We start from the raw sequence: 12,605 nt of genomic DNA on the forward strand, positions 1-12,605 counted from the left end.
AAAAAAATAAAATGTAGGACTTATTAACACTCACAGGACCCTGCAAAAATTTGTATTAAAGATTGATTTTCATAAAATTTTAATAACATTTTGAATTTTTATTTCCCAAAATATTCAAAATAGCAAATTAATGTCAAAATAGCTGTGATAAAAATGATCAATTTGAAGTTATTTTAACGGATAAACGCTGGCGACAAGGAAATTTTAGTAAATGATATTGTGCTGAATACTTTAATTTATGAGATGTGATCATATCTGTTCCCAAATTAGTACTTTTCTAGTTTTTTTTTGCATAAAAGAGGTAGATTAGTGTTTTATATGTGTAGGGTGCCAGATTAGTCAGAGCGGACGCTGAATGTTCCTACAAATAAATCTGATTGATTTCAACAATATATAATCATAATAATTATTGCCGAAAGACTTAAGTATGGCTAAAAATGTCTACAGGAAAACGAGCGTGCCTTATTGATAATAATTTTGAGAGTGTTATATCGATTTCATAATCTTAAAATTGTTTCAGAATATTTAAATTTGAATTCTACAATATTATTAAAATTTTTAATAATATTTAAAACTTACAAAGCAAGGTAGAAATGCTGAAAGTGAGATTCAAGTTAGATATAATCGGCAAACATCCAATTCATATATAGATAAGATAGCTTGTAAACATCCCCTTCTAAACCAAGATTTTAATAACACTAACAATCTAAAACAAGAATGCCGTATTTTACTCAGCAAGCATAATATACCAGAATTGGATGCCCTAATCTTTTGAGGAAAAGCGACTAGACTTACGAATTTAGCTAGGAATAGTATGTATACCTGCAACTAACACACCTAATGATATAATCTTTTTCATCGCTGGATTAATACTCAACGACAAAAAAACCTCTTTATGCCCTACCAATCTCAACAAATAATATTTATTCTACAATATTACTAAATTCGATTTCTAATAAGGCTGGGAAAGAAACGATTTAACGCACTTAATTATATTAACAATGTTGAAGTTAAGTGCCTAAATAAATTATAAAAAATGTAATATATTGAATTATAAATCAAATTAATTTAAAAAATGTAACGCTGTCCCTATTCGTTAGGGGGCGGTTAATTCGGCGTGCCGATGAATGCGATAAATAAATATAAAAAACCGCCGCTACTAATTGAAACTTCAGCGTTCAGGTATACTTATAATCATATGATTATATATTTTGAATATGTATTGCCAAAATGTAATAATTGTTATTTATCATTTATCTCAGCTTTACACTTTCGATGACCGAGACCTCCTGATTGAACATCCTGTGCTTAGGAAATTATAACGTTGGCACTAAAAAGGAATTTGAATCTCAGCCGATTAAAGCAAAAATTAATGACAAAAACTGAAACGCGAGTAAGATGCGCAGAATTCGAGAGGATTAGTGGCCCCCAAAAGCCAATGGTACGTTTTGCATGAAGAATCATAAATTTTTGCTTATTTAAATTATTAATATTATATAAATTTTCTCTTACTTAATTAATAATTTTAATTGTGTGTTTTTCGATATTTTATTTGTGGGTTTTAGTTTTGTATCTAGTCAAATATTTATTTTTGAGCATTAGATAATAATTCTGGGCATTCAGTATTTATTCTGAGCGTTTAAGGATTCTTTTTTCTGAGCATTTCAGTTCCAATTCTGACCGATTAAATAGGAGCCTTTATTTTGTATATAATATCCAATTAATTAAGTTTAATTTTAATATATTTAATTCATTTGCAGGAGATTTTAGAAAATTAAGAGCAAAAAAATTCACTCATAAGTTTTTTATTATGCAAGTAGAAAGCACAACCCTACAAGGTGTTGTGTTACGGATGTAAGTAGAATATAACAATAATTTAATACTTTGATTGACTTTTTATTTCAAAGAATAATATGTTTAACCCAAGTTAACTAATCTATAAATCATCATAAAATGTTTGTGCTATATCAAAGGCACAATAAGAAATTGGATGAATACTGTAGAAGTGAATATAGTTGATAAAAAATTTAAGTCAATATAAAATATGGTGGATTTTAACAAATTTATTCTTTTCTAAGATTTAGTTGTGATCAAAGATATAACTTCTGGATATAAAATTTGATTTAGGTATTTTAGGATTTATTTATTAAAATTTCAAGGATATAAAATAAAATTAAATAACTCTGAAAGCATGTATTATAAAGTTAGGAGGCGGGGCAAGGCTTTTAAGTATATTAAAAAATTGCAATATGAGTATAACAATTTTTAAGGGAAGTTATAAAGGAGACCATCCCTTTGGGCGCCTATGAATTAATAATAGTTTCAATATAAATGTAAGAAGAATATTGTATTTATATTTTTCAGCTACTTAATCGTATTTTTTTCTAAATAGCAAACTAGTATTTTGAGAATTGCAGAGTAGCAGTCATTAAGTTGCAGATTATGGAAATGAAATCAAAAAATATCTAGATACTAAATTAGTTCTATCATTCGGTGAAGAAAATAAATTAGACTGAAATTTATCCGATATTTTCTAATCATTTTTATTTGCCGGACCCGAATAGAAAGTTTTTTACGCCTGGCCTCAGACCAAAAAAAGATTTTGGAAGTCTTTTCTTACATCTTGCTCCTGTTGAATCTTTTTTTTTACTTGAAAATTAATATATATTAGAAATTTACAGATAAATCTATGTTAAATAAAACATGAAAAATATTTTAAAAAAAACAAATATTTTTTAAAAAAAGCAAAAAAAATTAATTCGGGCCAAGAACTTACATTAAATATTTGGAACGAATATTGTGATAGCAATGTGTTTGAGTTTATAAAAAAGAAAGATATGTGTTTTTTTCCTTATGGATTTGGAAACCGTTTTGAAAAGATTCATAACTGCTTGCCCAAATAAGCAGGGATGATGTAGCTATGATGGGGATAAAGTGCAGATAACAATATTTTTGAAATTTTAATGATTCAGCCCTGAGAAGAGGGTCATGTACATTATAATAAGGGGTAAGGGGGTATATTCAAGTAAAATCCCAAACCAAGGGCTGGCCAGTTACAAAGGGAACTATAGTTTAGGCGTCAAGGCGTTTTTTATCTTTGCTGAACGTGGGTTCAAACATAAGGGAGATTTGCCTTATTGAGAAATGTGGCAATCAGTGTGTTAATTTTGTGTGTGGATTAATGATATGAATTTACAATGGGGCGCTTGACGTCCAAAACAGACTGCAACCTGATTACATTTGTTGCGTGTATTGGTTTAAAAATGGTATGCCCAGGCGCAAACTGATTGCATAACATGAGTCGTTATCTATTAGTTGATTGTTTAAACTACTGTGGTAGGAATCAAGCCAATCATGGCCTGAATTGCTAAAATTAAGCGTCCCAAGGAGTGACTTGTATTGTTGATCATCGCTCAAGTTTAGGTAAGCGAAGGAACGAGATACTAATCTTATATACATCTTTTTGCTTTGATGACTCTGGTTGAGGTATATTTGGCAAGAAATCGTGGTCTAGAAATTTAAGGCTCGTCCATCAAACTCTCATTATCAGTTGAAATGATCTGGGAAATGATATGTTTCACGGATTTTATAGAAGATATGGAAAAACAAGAGCAATAGTTATAGCAAATTTAAAGCCTAAGCCTCCCGAACATTCTTAAAAAGTTTTGTTTGTATTCTTTTAAAGAGTTTCAAACGTGAAAGCACCTGAGGTTTTTAAACATTGAACTTGAGGAATGACATTTTTGAGAATAAAATAAGCTTGATGGATGGATAATTTTTTTAAACTGGTAGTTTGAGGAATAATGATTGCAAGTGACTATTTAAAAATTTGAAAATTCCATCTGTTCCTCCTAATGGGCTCCTAATATAATGAAATCTCGCATGGGTGTTTTTCGAAAATTATTTATAAGGAATTAGTAGAGGGTGGGGTTTAGATAAATTTACCATTTTTTGCTCTAGTTATCAATAAAAATTTTATTTAAACTAGGTATAGTATGGGGACTAAAAAGCCTTAGTTTATGTTAGGGTATCTTAAAATAGGGATATCTACTATAAATCAAACTGGAATCTGATCCGTTATGAACAAAAATTTAGAATTGAAACCAGAACCACTTTTCGAAAATATATATAATATAGCCTGAATCCTTTTTAGTTGGGTCCCAAACGCAGCTAAAAATATTAAACACAATAATTAATAGTCATTTTTGTTTCGGGTTTATTGAATAAAGTTTATTTAAATCACTAATATTTTATACTTAGTATATAATAAAACCCTTAGTTTATCTATTCCATTAAATCTGATAATAATAGTAATTAAGACTTTTCCAAAAGGAAGAATGCTTAGTTACTTCATTAACCAAATGCAAATATTTTTTGTCTTTCTTTTTCCTATCATAATTACAATTTTTATCTTAAAATACATTATAAATATTAGTGGTATTATTGTAGTTAGCATATTTTTTTATAAAAAGTATAAAAAAAAAATAATAAAATAAAATATGGATATTACAAAATTATTAGATATTACAAAATTATTAGATATTGTTTATTATTATTATTTTTTTATTGATTTTATCATGTTACTAATATATTTTATAATCAATTCCTATAAATTTAAAATAAAATAAAAATACCAAGTGTTTTAATTTTACATTTCTAATAAATAATATATAATATTATATATGATTTAAAATCATCAATATCAATAATGATTAAATGCAGATTTTTTTGTTTTTTTTTTCGAGTTTTATGAAATTCTAGGTTTTGTGTGATTTGATAATTATATGGATCTTCTACTGGATACAATTCATTTAATTGTGGTAAAAAAAAGTTTTTTTAGATTACGATATACGTTTAGTTTATATAATTATCTGACCAGACCGATGTAATTTTTTTAAATGCCGCGGCCACCAAAAAACATACTATAAAAATTTATATTTAAAAAGTTTTTATAAAAAACCTGGCTCTTGACTTCGTGCCAATGTTAAATTTAATATCTTTCGCAAACTTCAAAACGGCTTAGCCAAGTTTTTATCTTATAGTTATTTTGTCTCAATTATTAAGTTTAGGCTCAACTTAGAGGTTTAAGTGAATTTTTTGGCTATGCTCTATTCTAGCTGGCTAAAGTTAGGTGATATAATAATATTACTTCTTACAATGGGTGCTTTCTATATAATTCTTATGGTTTTCTCCTGTTAACTCAAGTCATTGATTGCATGCCACCATATTTAGCTTTAAATTGTTTACGCTATTGAAAGAATGTGTTTTGATATCGGTAAAATTTTTCTAGGACATCTATTAAAAAATTTAAATTAGATGTTATTATTATTTTGTATATTTGAATATTGGTATTCACGCCCCTCTCTCCCGAAATTAGCAATACTTCCGGGACTTTTAGAAAATATATTGTAAAAAATTAAAAAATATTTTTTAGGAATTATGTATATTTATTAACTTCCCTTATATTAACTTATATATCCTTTTTTTACTTATATCGATTAGTAAAAATTGAGGATTTTATAAGTCAAAAAAAAATTCTTTATATATGTAATTTACTATTTATATACACGACTAACAAAATCCAATCCCATTCCTTATTAAATTTAATCGATTTATGACAATTTTTCAAAATAATTTTTATCAAATATTTTTTCGATATTTTGATGATTTGTTTTTACGTTTTTTTAAAATCAATACTATAATTAATATTTCTCGATAGATTTAAAATTAAAAGATATTTTATTATATTATTACTCCTATAATAAATAAATTCATTATGTAAGTGATCTGCAAAAGTAGGCCAGGCTCGTACCCGGCCCGAACGGGCTTTGGGCCGGGCCTATTTTAAAAAAAATCGGGTTCGATTTTTTATGTAAAATAAAAATATTTGATTTTATTTATAAAAATTAGACGTCATATAATATATATCTTTTATTTTGAGTAATTATAAAAATGAATTTCGATATTTAAATAAATCCGGGCCGGGCCTGCAAAAAATTTTTAAAAAAATTTCGGGCCGGGCTTGAAAAATTAGGCCCGATGCAGATCACTATTATGTGTATCCTTTTTAAAATCATAATTTTAATTTAGCGTTTCAAGAGCCCCTTCACTTGAAAATTAAATTTAAAAACCCTATCCTACAGTTATTAATTGGCTGATAAAATCTATTGCTTGCGGCCAGTAAAAATAAACTTTCCAGGGCCGTAACAAGAGATGATTGCAAAAATTTATTTCGATTTTTTTCCTGCTATCTTTTTTCATACGACAATAATAGTAATTTCGTCATTTTTAAAGTGACTAAGAAGTTTAGAATATGTTTTAGGTATTATTTATGCAATTTATTATATCAAAATATAGTTACTTTATATAATAAATGACTGAATTATGATTATATAAGCATTTATATAATATTTATAACTTTTTAAATTAGAACTTACTAACACCTTTAAATCTTTCGTGTGATAGAAATATTTGTAGGAGACTGGCTCCCAAATACCGCCCCTCCTCGGCCCTAACTTTATATTCATTTTTCTAATTTTAAGATAAGTATTATCAAGGTTGGGTAGTGTTTAGTAATGATATTTAATTTATTTTACAGTTATTCAAATTATACTTTTACTTTTACTTTTCGTTTGATAATTTAACCTTTTCTTATAAATTTGTGATTTATATAAAATTTCTAGATATAAATATGTATATATATTATTAACATTTTAAGAAAATTTAGATACAATTAATTTTAAGAATAAAATTATATAGCTCACAGAAACAGTAGTTATTTTTTTATAACATGGCGTCCCGGGTGGGGACAACCATGTTTGTAGAAAAAAAATTTCTTCAGGTCTTCTTTACCTGGGAAATCCAAATTTTTAAATTCAGATTACTTATAAAATAAAAAGAAAAAAAAACTCTCCGGTAAAAATTTCTTTTTTTGATATATTTTTTTTCTTCCATTTCGTTGTAATGGGGAAATTTAACATGCAAAAATTAAAAAAAATATTCTTATCAACATTCAGTATATAAAGGTAAAAAATTGACAAATTTTTATTAAGTAAAATTTAAACATTTCGATAAATTATCTGAATCTATGTTTGCCTTCAAAATTACCAATATCTCCCGCTGTATATCAGTCTATGATATTCTTTTTGAACTTACCGACAATCCTGACATAGAATATACACGTGGGTCCTTTTTGAATTCTAAAACTTAAAAGATATGTTGAAATATTATGAGGCCCTTAACGGGAAATTCTATATATTTGGGGACTCAGAATTCATGCAGATTACGTGCATCTTTTTTAAAATATGAATGATAATGTTTTTTAGATATATCATTGATTATTTATCTTTATAGAAACAAATGTTAACGTTTTTTTGAAACTTTATTAATTAGAGATCAAATAAACAATAAAAAAAATTTAAATTATCATTAATGGATATTAAACATACCTTATAAATTTCCTAAGTTAGGCGGACTTTTAACGGAACTATTCATTGACCGTGTACTTGATTATTTTACGCAGCTATTTCTGCAAAATTGTTCAAAAATTTTCTGTAGTAGCCAGCCATTCCCAGAAATGATGATAATTCAGCAGCTGATTTTGGTTCTCGCATGTTCACTATTGCTTCAATTTTGTCGTGGTTATCGTGAATCCCCTTGGCGTCAATATCATGACCCAGGAACCTCACTTTATTTTTAAAGAAAACCCTTTTGATGAAGTTAGGTATTAACCCAAATGATGACATTCTTTCAAACACTTTTTTATGTTGTTTAGATGAGCTTCATCGTTTTTTCCGGTTATTAGTAAATCATCAATATAAAATATGGCATCTTTCACGTCACCGAAGATCTGGACCATGATCTGTTGAAAGATTGCAGATCTAGTAAATCGGTAGTATCCCTTATGCGTGGATATAGTCAAAATATTTCTGCAACTTTTATCAATCGGAACCTGTAAGAAAGCATTTTTAAAATCGATCTTGGTAAATTTCTTTCTTTCTGAAAGTTTAGCTATTAGATCATTGATTCGTGGTAGAGGGTATCTGAAATCTTCTAGAGCTGGGTTTACAGTGTTCTTAAAATCAGCGCAAAGCCTAAAGCTCCCATCATCTGTGTAGACAGCGGTAATAGGACTTGTCCATCTATTATCATTGGCCGGCTCAATAATTTTATTATGTATCTATTTATCAAGTTCTTTGCCCACAAGATCAATCTTTGCATAGGTTATACGTCTAGGTGATATAATTTTAGGTTGGGCATCTCTTCTTATGTAGTTTGACACTTTGTTAATTGGTCCGTTAGTTAATTTGGATTAGCACTCTTTAATCAGTTTTTTTATTTCATCTTCGTAATTGGTGTCAATGTTTGCTATAAATTTATTCAAAATATTCTTGAAGGCCTTGATCCATGTACGTCCTAACAAGGCATTTTTTCTTGAATCAACTATTACCACTTGTAAATATTTCGTGATGCCTTCATAAGTCACTTTGACTTGCGTAATGCCGATGATCTTAATTAAGTTTCCATCATAGGCGGTAAGTTGCAACTTGGATTTTTTAATTTCTTTAATGCCAACTTTTTTAGCCATTTCTTGAGGTATTATGGTGAACTTGGAGCCTGTGTCGACTTGCATCGTTGTTATAACATCATTTACTTTTAAAGTAGTCATAAATGCATTATCTTTATCATTAAGCTTGTCCTCAGTTAAGTTATTAATATATCATTATCTTCATTATTTTTTGTAGAGTCGACTTTATCTTCAACAATTTCTTCAATATTCATATTATAGTTGTTGTTGTTATATTTATTTGCTTTCTCTGATTGTGATCACTTCCTCTATAATAATTTGAGTTGTTACTCTATGATTGGTAATTATTGCGATTTCGATCATCGTATTGGATCTGTTTCCTCTGATTATTATCATGCCATGTATTATTTCTGTCTTAATTAGATTGATTACTATTGTTGTAGCGATAGTTACTATAGTTGCTATTATTATAATTATCATGGCTAAAATTATTATTATCGTAATTCCTATTCCTATTATAATTGTTTTCTCTATTATCATAATTTTGTCTAAAATTGTTTCTAAAAGTTATTAGGTCTATAATAATTATTGTTATCATTCCTGCAATTGTATCAAGGAAAAATGTTATCGGAAGTGTTTTGGTTAACTAAACCTTTATGTTCATTATTTCTAATATTAAAGTTTTTATCTTTATTGGACTTTTTATCCTTATTAACATAACTTACGTTATCAATATCTGATTTAATATTAATGCTATCTAACCAACTCCCTATCTCCACCATTTCATTTAAGGTTAAATTAATATCTTTACTTAATTTATATTTTATGTTGTCATTTAAAATGGACTTTCTTAGCTTCTCTTTAATGCAATTATCGTCTAAAAAAACATTATTTTATTTAATTTGGACAGTCTTACGTACCACTCAAGAAAATTTTTATTTGGGCCTTGATAAGCTAGATTAAATTTATTATTTAAAATATTTCTATCCTACGTCGGTTTGGAGAGAGTACTTATTTTAACAGAGTCAGATGATGTGCTGGTCGTAAAATAATCAAGTACACGTGTATACTAAGGTATGTTTAATATCCATTAATAATAATTTAAAATTTTTTTTATTGTTTATTTGATTCGCTAATTAATAAAGTTTCAAAAAAACGTTAACATTTGTTTCTATAAAGATAAATAATCAATGGTATATCTAAAAAGCATTATCATTCATATTTTAATAAAGATGAGCGTAATCTGCATGAATTCTGAGTCCCCAAATATATAGAATTTCCCGTTAAGGGCCTCATAATATTTCAACATATTTTTTAAGTTGTAGAATTCAAAAAGGACTCCCACGCGTTGGGTTCACGTATATAATCTATGTCAGGATTGTCGGTAAACTCAAAAAGAATATCATGGACTGATATACAGCGGGGGATATTGGTAATTCTGAAAGCAAACATAGATTCAGATGATTTATCGAAATGTTTAAATTTTACTTAATAAAAATTTGTCAATTTTTTACCTTTATATACTGAATGTTGATAAGAATATTTTTTTTTATTTTTGCATGTTAAATTTTCTTATTACAACGAAATGGAAGAAAAAAAATATATCAAAAAAAGAAATTTTTATTACCGGAGAGTTTTTTTTTCCGGGACAGGAGATAATGTTTTGTTTTATAAGTAATTTGAATTTAAAAATTTTGATTTTCCAGGTAAAGAAGACCTGAATAAATTTTTTTTTTATTTTTGCATGTTAAATTTCCCCATTACGACGAAATGGAAGAAAAAAATATATCAGGTATTCAAAAAAAGAAATTTTTATTACCGGAGAGTTTTTTTTTCCGGGACCAGGAGATAATGTTTTGTTTTATAAGTAATCTGAATTTAAAAATTTTGATTTCCCAGGTAAAGAAGACCTGAAGAAATTTTTTTTTCTCCAAACATGGTTTTCCCCACCCGGGATGCCATGTTTTAAAAATATAACTACTGTTTCTGTGAGCTATATAATTTTATTCTTAAAATTAATTTTAACTAAATTTTCTTAAAATGTTAATAATATATATACATTTTTATATCTAGAAATTAAAATATATAAATCACAAATTTATAAGAAAAGGTTAAATCATCAAACGAAAAGTAAAAGTAAAAATAAAAGTATAATTTGAATAACTGTTAAATAAATTAAATATTATTATTCAACATTCACTCTCTTTGAAAAGCTTTTCCATAATTTCATCTAAGCTTTAGTAGAGAGCTTGTTGTTCAAATGGTTTATCGTTTTGGTTGTTCAAGTTGTTGCATAAGTCAGTAATCATTGGCTTGTCCAAATGTTAATTGTGTTCATACGTCGGTTTGTTCAAATCGTCTTTGAATTTGCACGTTGGTTTGTTTAAATAGTAAGCTTGATATCCTTATCGTAAGTTATAGCAGGCAGTAATTAATTGCATTGCATATGTAATTAATTTCATAATTTCAATTCCTTTATAGTAAATAGTAACGGCAATTATTGGCACCTAAAAAAGGGAGTTATTAATGATAGTTAATCATATTTTTCAGTCATGTAATTAGTAATTAGCAGTTATAATTCATAATTACAATTATAATTCTTTTTATTATTTAATTATTTTTTAATGAAAGAAGCTTAATAATTGCAATTAACATTTTTTTAAAACTATTAAAATTGCAATTTTAATTCATATTTTTAGCGGAAATATAAGTGATTCTGAACTTTAATCTTGAACTCTGATGAAAACTGATAATTGCCTTCGAATACAATCTTACATTCAGTAGAAGATTAATCTAAATTGTCAATATTCAATCCGAATTCTTTTAAAAACTCTTCCCTACGTCATTGTGTAACTTTTTTAAAGGCTATTAGGATTACAAGATCTTCAGACTTTGATTGTAAATTAAGCTCTGCTTTCTTACTATTATATAACACCCATATTTTAAGCTTAAATGAGTTCAATAGCTAACAAATTGATTTAAAATCATAAATAATATCTGAAGCTGTTTCAATAAATATTTCTAAATCTAAAGTCCTGAAATTGTTAAAAACAATAATGATAATTTATTCAATTTTGTCCTATCCCAAATCCAATTAAACTGAACCTATGATGCTTACTTATCTAAAAGATGATAGAGGTCATAAAAATGTTGAAAGTTTTCCAACGATTAAAAAAATTATAATACATTGTTGTCTTCATCCTCACCTGTAGAAAGACTATGTAGCTTTGAAACTTTACTAAATAGTATGATAGAACACGTTTAAATAACGTATTTAAAAAATTGATGCTTTTAATAAAAATTTAATGTTTTTTGTTAAATATTAGTTAAAAATATATTCGATATCATTTGTCGATTAGGAAATAGCTTCAGATGTTAATGCTCATATATCTATTTATACCTAGACATCATAAATGATATTCTATTTTGTAACACAGAATTTGATTGCATTTATTATAATCGAATATATAAATATAATGTTTATGATAATTTTCTACTTTATATTGAACGAGTAAAACCTTCATATTTTTCAAACATAAAAAAATTATAATAAAGAAAAAAATATTACTATAATTATATTATATATCATATATAAAGTTTCTCGTTATTTTATATGATTTTTAATCAAATCCTACTTTATTAATTTTTTATTTTACTAAAAAAGGACTTGTAATTATGTAATTATAATTACTCCAGCACTATTACAAGTAATTAATTATCGTTTTAAAAAAAGGAATTAGTAAATATAATTGATTATAAAAAAATTTGAAAGAGGAATTAATTAAAATTTTTGAGTAATTATGCTCATACCTTGTATGTCAAATTTTGGTCAATTCTTACTTATTTATTTTTTTAAACTACTTTTTTTTAAGTTTAGGGAGAATTTTATACTATTTTTAAATTATAAGCTAAAAAAGCATTATTATAAACCTAATTATTTTTGTTTTTATTTTTATCTTAAAAAATTATTAATTATGTTATCATGTTTGATGATAGTAAAATACCCTATCAGTAAGAATATAATAATATGGTAAGCGGGTAACGCCATCTATCTTTTAATATAATTTTTTTTTGTTTA

General features: G+C 26.6%; 1 protein-coding gene across 3 annotated transcripts in view; it reads left to right on the plus strand.

Annotated features, from left to right (window-relative positions):
* The first annotated feature begins 1,281 nt into the window (after positions 1-1,281).
* LOC135922894 (uncharacterized) overlaps positions 1,282-12,605 on the plus strand; it is a 54,807-nt gene continuing 43,483 nt past the window's right edge. For 2 of the 3 annotated variants that reach the window (XM_065457404.1, XM_065457406.1), the window contains exon 1: positions 4,723-4,820. The gene's annotated coding sequence lies outside the window, so the exon portion shown is untranslated. Of the gene's footprint in view, positions 1,442-4,722; positions 4,821-12,605 lie in introns of those variants that run through there. The other variant, XM_065457405.1, reaches the window with a different exon arrangement.

The sequence above is a fragment of the Gordionus sp. m RMFG-2023 genome, chromosome 1 (genome assembly GCF_954871325.1).
Source record: "Gordionus sp. m RMFG-2023 chromosome 1, tfGorSpeb1-WG-v2, whole genome shotgun sequence".
Taxonomy (NCBI): domain Eukaryota; kingdom Metazoa; phylum Nematomorpha; class Gordioida; order Chordodea; family Parachordodidae; genus Gordionus; species Gordionus sp. m RMFG-2023.